This window comes from Capricornis sumatraensis, chromosome 13 (assembly GCF_032405125.1).
Source record: "Capricornis sumatraensis isolate serow.1 chromosome 13, serow.2, whole genome shotgun sequence".
In the NCBI taxonomy this organism is placed as follows: Eukaryota; Metazoa; Chordata; class Mammalia; order Artiodactyla; family Bovidae; genus Capricornis; species Capricornis sumatraensis.
Genome location: NC_091081.1, coordinates 54,400,024 through 54,410,182, shown reverse-complemented (window position 1 = coordinate 54,410,182; position 10,159 = coordinate 54,400,024). Strand labels below are relative to the sequence as shown.

Sequence of the window (10,159 nt, the reverse complement as noted above, 5' to 3'; positions counted from 1 at the left end):
ATGTAGGTCTCTCACCATGTGTAGGCTTTCGGTGACTGATTTCCTTTTCATATTCTTGACCTCTCAGCTTCTTGCCTGTGCTTCCCTACTCAAGTCCAGCCATCTGTTTCATTTGTTTTTCAAACTATACTCTTTATATCTCTGGGGTAACTACATGGAGTCATTGAGTTCTTTATGTTCCAAAGGTACCTTCATCACCCTAGAGTGGATAATATCACAAAACAATAACAAACCCTGGCCTGAATTTTGTCTTCTGCCTGGCTTATATTTAACATGGTTCAATTTGTCTATCTCTCCTTCAAGTCTCCATCTACTCGTTTTTTAAACATCTTCTCTAAGGACATAGGACTCTTCATACTGACTATCCACCAGGAATAGCTTTGGCATCTCTAAACCCATCTAGCAATTCTTTGAAGAGTTGACACTGCTCCTCCTTTATCATATCTGCTCAAATTTTCTGTAACTGTTTGATGTCCCTCCCATAGTTATGATTGAAGTGAAAGAAAGGTAAGTAAATGGATTCCAAAACCGTTCTTGCCTAGAAGCTGGGAATTGAGATGAATGATGTTAGTCATGCAGCCTAGTCCCAAATCTGCTTAAACTTCATCCAGCATCTAATCCAAATTATAATGGGATCTTCAAACACATATCAAAAGAAGTTAAAAGTTTCAAAATTTACAATTTGAGCCTTGAGGCATTTCATTAGATTAACAGATGGTATGCTACATATTGGGCAATACAGGAGCTAAAAATGGGATTGGCAAGACTACGCTCACAGGGATCATTTCTACAGTTTGTTACTAAAGAACTTTTCTTGCACATGTAGAGCAGTGATAATCACTGCTAAACCAGTGATCTAGTAAGTTAGAAAAAACGGTGAAGGAGATTGGCTATTTTTCAAGTTTTGTGTTTTGTTTTAGAGGAACTTTTTGTCTACAAGAGCCAGAACCTTTAGACTTTAAAATAATAGAAAAAATTCCAGAATTTACTAGAATAGTTTAAAATTTTTTTCAAATGTAAACAGTGTAGTAAGCTTGCTGATTGATTGAAATCAGGTGGTAGGTATGTTGCTGCCTTTTATGACCCTATGGACTCTTTGTGACCCCATGGACTGTGGCCCACCAGGCTTCTCTGTCCATGGGATTCTCCAGACAAGAAAACTGAAGCGGGTTGCCATGCCCTCCTCCAGGGGATCTTCCTGACCCAGGGTTGGAACCCACATCACTTATATCTCCTGTATTGGTGGGGAGTTCTTTACCACTAGCACCGCCTAGGAAGCCAAACAGTTGAGTAAACTTCCTGACTGATTGCAATCAGGTGGTAGGTGGGTTATATTAGTATCTATGTTTTTTGAATGTCTGCAATACTTCATGATGAACTATAGTAAAGCATTTTTAAACATGCCAACCTTGGACCCAGCCAAGTACCAAGGTGTTTCATTTTGAAAAGCTCTGGTTCCCCTTTCCCTCCCTAATTTGGAAACTAAGAAATAGATACAGAAATCAGACAATAATTATAACATCATCTTTATCGTTTGTGAAGCAGCTTGGGGAATGTTGCTTTAGGTCTCAAGTCAAGTGCCTTGCTGACCCTGACCTCCAGACTGAGGCACTCACCCAAGCCCTGGCATGGTGGACACCTACAGAAGCAGAGCCCTCCCTCGTGACAGCACTGGGCTGAAGTGTATCTTCTCCGCAGGTAGGAAGATGTGAAAATATAGGAACAAGTGGCTAAAATGAGTAGAAGGAGCAGGAGAGAGCCTCCTTGAGTACTTGAAATGTTCTATTTCTTGATCTGTACTGATTTTATAAATATTTAAAAATGAGAACATCTATCAAGCTATCAAATCTATTAAGATTTAGGCAGTTCTCCATATATGTTAGTCTATTAGGACTGACACCTCAGAATACCACAGACTGGGTGGCTTCAACAACTGAATCTATTTTTTTTTTTCAGTTTTGGAGGCCAGAAGTCCAAAATCAAGGTGCCAGCAATGTTCTCCTAAGGCCTCTCTTTTTAGCTTGCAGATGGCCATCTTCCTCCTGTTTCCTTATATGTTTTCCTTTTTTCTATGCATACCCATGCCGGTGTCTCTTTATCTTCTTATATAAAGAACGCAGTCATACTGGAAAAGGACTCCACCCTTAGGACTTCATTTAACTTTAATTGCCTTTTTTAAAGGCACTGTCTCCAAATACAGTCACATTGGGGATTAAAAAGAAGTTAAAAAGAAAAGCTGAAGCAAATTCCATAAAAAGGGAACACTTCAATGTAAACAAAGAGGCAGAATTCACTGCATGAATTTAAGACATCTCAAATTTTCCAGAAAAAATGTTATAATGGAAGCAGGTGTAAAGGGAGAGATGGGAGGCAGATCGGGGTGGGCAACAGGAAGCAGGTAAGAGATAAACAGATGTGGAAAGGGAAGAGAAGGGGGAGAGAAAGGGAACGATGGAAAGGGGGAGGAAAGAGAAAGGAGAGAAAAAGGAGAGAGAGAAAGAGGAAAAGAATGAATGAATATGACTCTATAAGAGTCAAATATATGGCTTGATGGTAAAAAAAATTGAACTCTAGAAGCTGACTGTCTGGGCTTATGTCTCAATACAGTCACTGAAGAACTATGTGACCATGGGGAAATCACTAATTCATTGCATGAAATAAAGACTATACCTAACTCATGTGATAATATACAGAATTAAAAGAAGTGATACATGTGCAGCTTGGCATATGTTTAAGCAAGTGCTGTATAAACATCTACTATTATCAGTCAAGTTTAAGACTTCCATCTGGGATCCAGTGTATAAACAATAAATGAGGACCTACCTCCCTCTATGATGACCCAAGGATGGTGCACAGCTTGGGAAATAGACCATTCCCTTTTTCACTCCCATGTTTGCTCCTTCTGCTTGGGCCTAGGTTTGAATAATCACAGCCAGCTCTGAACATAGAACTAGACAGATTGCTCCACTGAACTGTGCTGAGCTGGCTAGAATGTACACTATAGTTCTCATGTGATTTTATTTACGTCTGATCTTCCTCAGCATAAATCTAATTTCCCATCTAGGAAGTGCTGATATCCTACCTTTCTATGATAAAGCTAAATGAGAAATCTGCAGTTCTCAAATGTAATTTTTTCGACATGGGTTATCTTGCTAAGTTTTTTTTTTTTTTTCTTACATTGAAACAACCAAACAAAACAACACCTCAGCAAAGGCCTTTTTATTCCCCTCCAGTTCACTGTGATACAGGTTGATAGAGCACACCAGCCCAGAGGAGAATCCTTTCTGAAAGTGAAAATGCTAGCGTATTGTTCATTTCCTACCTTGGCACTTCTGGAGGCTACAACACCATGCTCTAACTGGGAGCTGGAAAACTGCAGGTAATGTTTACTGTGTCTGTTTATTAAAAGGTGTTAACAAGTAATTGCATGGCATCACCCACTTAGACACATCTGCAATGGTATTTTTACCCTGAGTCTGAGGAATGTTTCCTTGGCATAGATTTTTAAGAGCTTTTAGAAAGAATATGATTCTATAGTAGATGCCAAATTTGTGGCTTCATCCAGTGCAATTCAGATGGCAGACAGGATGTGGTTGAGCAGTTATGGGGGTTGCAGTGAGTCAGCTATGGAGACAAATGTTTCCATGGTGACCTTCCCCATTCATTCAGTATGAGGCCTCCTCACACCCATGAGAATTAATGACATGGCATTAACACTGATAATCATAATGAAGAGAGCTGTCTGACAGTGGGGCAACCCAACCCTGACATTAGTGAGGAAATAAGATAGAGGAATTTAGCCAATGTGTAGAGGAATAAAATATTGAACTACAGCGAAAGGAAATCCATTTCTTTTTCTTTTATAGAATAGTTCTCCTGCCAGAATGGACCCTGCTGCTGACAGGCTTCTATAGTCTCCCCTCTGAGAATTCTTTTAGTACTACAACCAAGTGGGGGTGGAAATAAATAACCCAAAGAAGTGATTCACTGAAGGTCAAAAGAAGCAGGATGAGAGAATATAGAAGGGGCACAGACTTAAACTCTACTCAGTCGTCCCAGTTGGTTTGTTTGTTTGCTTGTTTAAATACTTTAATATGTTCCTTAGGAGGTCCTTTTAGGAAAAAATCTTTCTCCTGAAAAACTTACCTTTTTCTGTAGCTTTGCAAAACTTTTGTTCCTTTCAGGGAAAAAGTGCTTTTCACATTGTGCTAATAGCAGCACTTTATTTCTGTGTGCAGAGATGTGGGGCATTGTACAAACAAAGAATGTGGAACACTGGGAGTCTACCCTCTCCCTCAGATGCCAGCCTGAGTAAAATTATAGACACAAGTTTTTCAGAGCAGGATGTAGATTTTCACAGGCTCCTAAAGGACCGGGCCTTGTGATTTACTCAGTCATTTGCATGGTTATCCCCATTATGAAATTTTAAGATTCCATAGAGCAAAAACTTCATCTTCCTCATCTTTGGCATCATAAGCCCCACTCCCAATGCACACGTACACATGCAAATAGACACAAATACTTGTGTACACACAAACATTAGTCTAGCATCCTTCTTTATGTACCACACACCACATTACTACAAATCTATTCATGAGTGGATTTGATTAGCCCTTAAAACCTCCGGTGAGGCAGTTAACCAGTTTATATGTGAAGTTTTAGAAATCCATAGAGCTAAATTATGACAGTTTTTTAAACTATGTAGCACTGTTTTGCTTTTTGAAATGTTTAGACAAGCAGATTTGACACAAACATGTACAGTAAAGCCAGAGAGGCAGTAAATGAAAAACATGAGTGAAAAAAATCAAGACACTCTCAAGGCAGCTGGACTATTCAGATTGTTTAAATGACGTCTACAGAATGCTGATGCTGGACCTACCGTGACATTTATTAATCCATCAAATATTTATTGAGATCCTACTTTAATAGCTGTTTGCTCTGTGCCGAGCACCATTTTAAGTCGTTTTTATCCTTAGTAATGTATTTGATCTTCTCTAAGAGGTAAACATTATTATTAAAATACCTATCTTTCAAGCAAGTAAACTAAAATACAAATAATTTAAGTAACTCATCAAAATCAACACAGATAGTAGAGGTATGAGTCGTAAATTGAGCCAAGCAGCCAGGCTCCAGATCATAAGCTCTTAACCCCTCTGTGATACTGCCAATTCTTGGGCTGGGAAGTCGGAATAAAGCCATAATCAGGAGGTATGTCCTTTTTCTTTGTTTTCATAAAGCTTAGAGTTTTGAAAGAGAGACATGCTGAAAACAACCAATTACAGTCACAAGCAGCAAGTGCTATATGAGAGCCAAGGAAGAACTATAGGGACAGAGCAACATAAATCATCCTAACCTACGGACTATGAGGCTTCTCCCAAGGAGGAAAAGATCCAGAGAGTAAAGGAGGTGCCATTTCCATACCGACTTTGTTTCCTGATTGTTGTTGGTGATGAGGTATGAACGGGTGAGCCAGAGGGGTTGAGTCATATTCAGGAGGGAATCTTTCCAAGTAATTCCTAAGATCAATTGATGAGAGGCACACCTCTGGTAAGTGTGTCACAGGACAGAAAGCATCTGGCTAGACAGGGACCAGCATACCAGGCGAAACATGTCAGCCTGGTTGACTCTTGGGAGGGAGTTGGGAGAGAGACTGTTGGGAGGGAAAATATTTCCACAAAGCTAGAAGTGTAGATGTGGACATTCTAGAAAACAGTGCAGTAATAATACTGAGAAGCTCTGCTAAGGTAAGAGAGAATGCCGTAGTTGTGACAGGTCTGGGGGAGCCAGGCACCTGCTAGAGAAAGCCCCTCTAAAAGCCAGTCTAAATCTTGGCGATCATTGCACATTTATATCCATCACCGTAATAGTACATATTGAGCACTTTCTGTTTACCAGACTCTATGCTAAGACTAAGGGGAAACAATTAATATTACTACTGTTGTTGTTGTCATCATCATTGTTGTTGTTATCCTGATCAAAGTTATGACACAGGAGAGCTGAGGGCCTGACCCATGATCATCGCTCAACCCCCAGAAGTTATCTGTCACTTACGCCTGCTGATTGACACCTTTTTGACTCTGAAAGTTGATAGTCAAATCTAAGGGAATATATTGAAAAAAAATGACAGTTTTTTTGCTCACTTCAAAGTTTTTATGAATTTCAAGTATTCGTTGATTAGCTTCTTTTAGGCAACACTAATTACAGCAGTTTATGTAGGACAGGGCACACTGGAGGTCAGAAGAAACCCTGAAACTGGGGAAAAGTATATTTTAAAACATTAGGGAAACAAATAAACAAAGAGTCAAGAGGACAAACCTAAGTATTACCACTCAGAGCAAGCCAGGAGTTTTAGAGGCCCTAACAAACAGCTTCTAGATGATTAGCAGAAACAGAAGGGATAAAAGTGAAATGTGTGACCAAAGAGGCAGGCTATCTGAAATTGCCAGGCAAGACAGAGCAATGTAGAGACAAAGCCAGACTCATAGGACATGAAGCCAGGACCCCGGAGGCCAGGCTGCCTGCTCTCCTGTCCCTGCTTGTTGGGTTCCCTCCCATCCTGCTGAGAATAAATGAGCCTGGGTGGAGACCCACATATAGGGAGGGCAGAAGCAAAAACCATAAGGGAATCTGTAAGTGGGGGCAGGAGCTGCTACATCAGAGTTAGTTTAAATGGTTAATGGTCTTCCAGTATTTCCTAGGTATACCTCAAGTGACTGAAGTGTTTAGACTAAAATATTCATTTTTAAGAAATAAATGACTGAAAAATCATTCTTAAAATCTTCTAAGAAGGGCCTTTTTGGGGCCACAGAATTTTAATGCTTTCCAGTAGTTTCCTTCTGCAACTTTGCAATTGCCCTGTACTTTCCTTCTGCATCCTCTTCCAACCATCATCACTTCTAGGCTCTTCAAACAGACCCAAATGTGGCGAATGTGGGACATCGTTTGAAGAATGTATTGCTCCTGACACCCATGTTTAAAGGCATGTCTTTCATGCCCTAAATTGTACCTTTACATTTAATTATAATTGTGGGGTTAGCCATGGAGAAGGCAATGGCACCCCACTCCAGTACTCTTGCCTGGAAAATCCCATGGACGGAGGAGCCTAGTAGGCTGCAGTCCATGGGGTTGTGAAGAGTCAGACATGACTGAGCAACTTCACTTTCACTTTTCACTTTCATGCATTGGAGAAGGAAATGGCAACTCACTCCAGTGTTCTTGCCTGGAGAATCTCAGGGACGGGGAAGCCTGGTGGGCTGCCGTCTATGGGGTTGCACAGAGTCAGACACAACTGAAGCGACTTAACAGTAGCATGGGCTTAGCCAAAATGTTCATTCAGGTTTATCATAAGATCTTATGGAAAATCCCAATGAACTTTTTGGTCAACTCAATACTTTACAGGATATTTGTTCATCTTTCATGCATCATATCTAGGACTGCTAAATATTGGGAAAAGTGATTTGAACATATCCTTTATAAAATGCCAGTGCTTAGATAAATATATTTTCACTATCTAGGCACATAGTACTTAACTCTGTTATTCCTTTTTTCAAACACAGGTTCCACATAAGGTTATTGAACTCAAATAATAAACTCTTTGAAAATCTATACCTGAATGAGTTTCAAGGAGAGTCCTCAAAATCTAAGCAGTTCACTAACATTGTGAACCAGGAAGTGACTTCCTTATTTCAACAATAGGAAGTATTTTTATGACCTATAGTACCTTGGGTGGTACTTTAGGGATATATGAAGCAAGAAGTTCCTTCCCTGTTTGCAAACCTCTAGCTACAAATTATGCCCTTGATCTTGATGCTATTGGCTGACTGGCTTATTAAGGATTTGACGTATTGTCTTTTGTCCTTTGGCTCCTGTCACTGTCTTCACTTCCCTGTCCTTTTCACGCTATCTGCTCGATTCTGGAATCTCTTTTTGGTTGCCTTTTCTCCCTTGTACAAAATGTTGTCTTGTCTTCTCAGCATTTCAAAAGGTTTCCCCAGTGACTTGAATTTGAGAAAGCTGCAGGGTCGTAGTTCAGTGGCAAGCTTAGAATGACAGTGAAATCCCTAAACAGGGACTACTCTTTCTGAATAAAGAAATCTAAAAATAAAAGCTGTCTGCAGCTGGGAATGTGTGCCAAGACAACTATCACTGAAACGCAGAAGAAATTGAAAGCATAAATAGAAAAACAACCTTGCTAGAAAGGACTAAGTTGTTAAATTGGTGCCAAGATAGAAAACTAGAAAAGGCCAACTTCATAGTAGGTGGTTTATCACTCACAGATAGTTTAATGCAGTGGAAGTTTGATTCATCCAAGAAATGTCAGCCCCAAGATAAAAAGGACATAGCGAAGAGACTCTAAGTCAGCCTGACTTCCTGAAAACAACTGGAGAAACTTCACGTTCCCAGGGCACCACTTGCTGCTTTTCTTCCTTCTACGCAACGAACCCTGGTTATTTTACTGATTTCTTTTCCACCAATGAGCTTCCTTGGGATGGCAAATTTTTAAAATCATCAGAACCAATCCCAAATCTCCCTCTCACTAAACCCATTCATGCCTGGCATATGATTTCACAACATCCTAGTTTGGGGCTCCTATAAGCTCACTCTGACTGCTATTTCAGTGCATTTGACCTCCAGTTTTTCAACCCCTCTCCCTTAATTCTGCCTATCATCCCCATATAGTTTTACTTCCTTTTCTCCTGGAAAAGTTTAGACCACCCCCTTGGTTATCACTTGGTATCCATTAGCGAAGTCTCAAATCCTTATACCCACAACTTGATAACACTTGAGGAAAAAGAAGTATACAATTATGCAGCTAGCGCTATTGAAAATGTGCATTTGTCTTTTCAACTGGACCATCCAATGCTGCTCAGCAATGCAATGTGTTACTCTTTCAGCTCCCTCAACTATGAGCCACAGATATGACTTCAGATCTAAACCAAGCTTCGAAATCCTCTTTATTCTATATGTCCCATTTTTTCTTAACAAATGATCTGTATGGGGAAAAGTGGGGCTCTCTATAGCACACAAGACTACAAATTATTTCTATCTACATGGCATATCATGTACTTTCTACTAGCATAATTGAAAAAGCACTTCTTCTAGAACTTTTTATTTGATCACCCACTTTTCTGGTTTTCCTTCAGATTATAAAATCATGCTTATTTCTCTTAATTTAGAAGGAAAAAAAGGTCTCAGACCTGTGTTCATTCTCTAGCTGTTTCCTGCATTCTCCATCCTTTTATTGTTAAGGATATCTTTTACCTACTGCCTTTACTCATTCACTCACTTTCTCACATTTCATTTATTTTAATGGATATAATTCATTTACATCACCATTAAAATAATTCATGTACCCATTTTTAAATGAAGAATAGTAATTTCCATACCTCCTACTGTCCACCTGCTGATTTGACTATTCTTGGCCCCCTCTTTTAACACTTTAGGCTACCTGAATGCTACCATTTTAATACATCTCTTCACCAATGGGTGTATTTTTTTTCTTCCCTTATGTTAATAGAGTAGATTCTTTAGTTCTGACAGAGCTTTCTAAGTTCTTGTGTATCTGAAAATGTTGCTCTTCTACCCTCATGCTGATTAATAGGTGGTTTGGGTGTTGAATTCTTTGTTGAAAAACAATTTCCCTCATAACTTTGAAGCCACTACCCCTCTATCTCTAGCATCTATTGAGAAGTTCGTGGTTATCGCAATTATTGCTCATTTTTTATAGTCAATTTTAACCTTTAAAAAATTCTCAAACATAAGGAGAGGTAAATAAGTAACAAAGAATTTCTTTCCTGTTCCATGTGAAAATAAATTGCCGATCTGAAGCCTCAATGCTCTGAATACTTAATCATATATCTCCTAAAAAGACATTCAACATACTCCTACATTAAAAAAAAAAAAAGCAGTCATCAAGATAAGAAAGTAAACATTTATGCAACATTATCAGCTAATGGTCTAACTCTTTTTTTTGTTTTTGTTTTTTTGTTTTGTTTTGTTTTGGTTTGGTTTTGGTTTAACTCTTTCGGCCACCTCTTTGGACCCTATTCAAGTTTGCCAATTGTCCCAATAATGTTTATTAATATTTAAAGAATCCAGTTCAGAATCACCTCTTACAGGGCTCCGTACTCTCCCTTCAGTTCAGTTCAGTTTAGTCGCT

General features: G+C 39.2%; 1 pseudogene; it reads left to right on the top strand.

Annotated features, from left to right (window-relative positions):
- The first annotated feature begins 762 nt into the window (after nt 1–762).
- On the top strand, nt 763–856 carry LOC138090001 (small nucleolar RNA U3; annotated as a pseudogene).
- Nucleotides 857–10,159: the final 9,303 nt, after the last annotated feature.